Source organism: Dermacentor variabilis, unplaced genomic scaffold (genome assembly GCF_050947875.1).
Source record: "Dermacentor variabilis isolate Ectoservices unplaced genomic scaffold, ASM5094787v1 scaffold_14, whole genome shotgun sequence".
NCBI classification, from domain to species: domain Eukaryota; kingdom Metazoa; phylum Arthropoda; class Arachnida; order Ixodida; family Ixodidae; genus Dermacentor; species Dermacentor variabilis.
In genome coordinates, this window is record NW_027460302.1 from 14,007,312 (window position 1) to 14,010,535 (window position 3,224).

Sequence of the window (3,224 nt, forward strand, 5' to 3'; positions counted from 1 at the left end):
ACGGCACCAGGATTCCAGTTTTCTCGTCACGCTCCGTCATGCTAAGCCTTGGCCTTCGACGAGCATTCCGCTGGATCTTCCTGGTTGCAGACGTCCGTCATGCAGTCATTGGAGCAGACTTCTTGCATAACTACGGACTCCTTGTGGACATCCAACGACGCCGTCTCATCGACTCCGTGACCCAGCTATCCGTTCCCGGCGTCCCATCATCAGGCACATCGCCCATAGCGCCTATTTCTGCCATGTTGGACGAACCTTTCGCCGCGCTCCTACGCGAGTTTCCCACTTTGATGCGCCTGCCGGACTGGACGCAACCGGTACAACATGACGTGTGCCATCACATCGTCACCTCCGGCCCACCGGTCTACTTCCGACCCCGGCGATTGTCCCCGGAGAAACTCAAGATCGCTCGCGCGGAGTTCGAACACATGCTGCAACTTGGCATCATCCGCCCTTCCTTCAGTAACTGGGCATCACCACTTCACGTGGTGCCTAAGAAGACGGGAGACTGGCGCCCGTGCGGTGATTACCGGGCACTAAACAACGTCACCGTTCCTGATCGCTACCCTCTACCGAACATTCAGGACTTCACGGTAGCGTTGCACGGTGCGACGATCTTTTCTAAGATCGATCTCGTTCGCGCCTACCATCAACTACCGGTCGCTGAAGAAGACATTCCCAAGACCGCCATCACCACACCCTTCGGTCTTTTCGAATTTCTCCGCATGCCTTTCGGTTTACGGAACGCGGGCCAATCCTTTCAGCGTTTCATCGATTCCGTCACCCGAGGTTTGCCTTTCGTTTTTGCATACATTGACGACCTTCTCGTCGCAAGCTCTTCGGCAGAAGAACATCTTCACCACTTGCGGTTGTTGTTTTCACGCCTTGCCAGTAAAGGAATTGTCATCAACGCCGCCAAGAGTGAATTCGGTCAACCTGAACTCGAGTTCCTCGGTCATATCGTCGACGCTAACGGCATTCGACCACTGCCTTCCAAGATTCGCGTCATCGAAAACCTTCCCCGACCGACCACACTCACCAAGCTTCGCCAATTTCTCGGTTTCGTCAAGTTCTACCGCCGATTCATTCCCGAGTGCGCACGACTTATGGCTCCGCTAGACGCCCTCCTAGTAAACAAACGCCAACAAGTGCTTCAGTGGACTGAAGAGGCCACCGACGCTTTCACAAGAGTCAAGTCTGCCCTCGCCGACGCCACGCTGCTTAGACACCCAAAGCCAGACGCACCCACTGCCATCATGACCGACGCTTCCAACAACGCCGTTGGTGCCGTTCTGCAGCAATTCATCGACAATGCGTGGCATCCACTTGCTTTTTTCTCCAAGAAACTGAAGCCTGCGCAGTCCCGCTACAGCGTGTTCGGCGGTGAATTACTCGCTGTTTACCTGGCTATCAAGCATTTTCGCCATTTCCTCGAAGGCCGTGCATTCACTGTCTTGACGGACCACAAGCCCCTTGTGCACGCAATGAATCGTTCGGCGTCCTGTTACTCGCCCCGCGAGGTTCGACACCTTTCCTACATTTCCGAGTTTGCAACAACGTTCCGCCACATCAAGGGCACCGACAACGTTCCAGCCGACGTCCTCAGTCGTGTGAATGTCGTTTCCACGTTGACATCGGAACCTTTCATCATCGAGGCCGACTTACTCGCCAGTCAACAGCGTGACGACACTGAACTTGGTACACTCCGGAATTCTTCAACGTCCCTGAAATCGGAAGACGTCGTGGTGACCCCAGATGGTACATCCGTCGTCTGCGACACTTCTAACGACACACCTAGACCATACATACCGGCATCCCTTCGCAGACGTCTATTCGAAACCGTGCACAACCTGTCGCACCCTGGCATACGCGCGACACAGAAGCTCCTTTCCAGTCGTTTCGTTTGGCCTCGGCTAAACGCGCAAGTTCGCGACTGGGTTCGCTGCTGTTTGTCGTGTCAACGTTCGAAGATCCAGCATCACCCCATTCCGCCTGCCAAGTCTTTTCTTCCACCGGATGCTCGTTTTGACACCATACACCTGGACCTCGTCGGCCCTCTCCCACCCTCGAAAGGCTACTGCTACATACTGACATGCATCGACCGTTATACACGGTGGCCAGAAGCTACACCTATATCTGACATCTCAGCGCCCACTGTTGCAGCAGCTTTCATGTCTACGTGGATCGCAAGGTTCGGCTGCCCATCCACAATAATCACAGATCGCGGTCGGCAGTTTGACTCAGCACTCTTCAACGAGCTTCTCAAACTACTCGGAACGACACGTTTTCGCACAACTGCTTACCACCCTCAGTCCAATGGACTAGTCGAACGTTTTCACCGGCATCTCAAGGCCTCCCTTATGGCGCATGAATCGCCGGAGAAGTGGGTCCTACATTTGCCCCTTGTCTTACTTGGCATCAGAGCCGCACTCAAGAGTGACCTAGGTTGCTCCTGTGCTCAGCTAGTCTACGGCACCCACCTACGCCTTCCGTGCGATTTCTTTGTCGCCACCCCCCAAACGCCTATGCCATCACCTGCCGACTACATTGCCGAACTGCAAGCTTTCTTCAGCCAGATGCGCCCCGTGCCTACACGTTCACAAGAAGCAAGGTCCCCGTACGTTTCTCCCGCACTCAGCTCTGCTACCCACGTTTTCGTGCGTAACTGTGCCGTGCGGAAGCCTTTGCAACCACACTACTCCGGGCCATATTGTGTTCTAGAGCGTCGTCCGACGACGTTTGTTGTGAATGTCAACGGCCGATCAGACACAATTGCCCTGGAACGTCTCAAACCCGCCTACATAGAAGCACCCACGCCATCAGCTCCACCAGTATGCGACGCGACCCTGCTGCATCCTTCGCCGCCGCCAGTGCACGTGACACCCAAGACCAACGCCAAGACACGCCGCGTCACGTGGACTTTCCATCGTTCGTCGAACTTTCCTCCTCTCTAGGGGGGGAGCCCTCTGTAGCGGCAGCAGCATCGGCGTCGCACGAGGGATGACGTAGACGCTCGCGTCTACACGAGGCTCGAGCGGCTGGCGCTCCGGCACGGGCTAGCGTTCCGAAGGAGATCATTAAAAAGAATGCTACGCTAACAGACGGACTGTCGGTTCTTCCTCTCCTGCGAGAGCCCGAGACTTTAACGGTCTACGTGGTCGCTCGCCGCCACACATTACTAGACAAACAGAATTGAAATGCATAATCGACGAATTAACAAACCA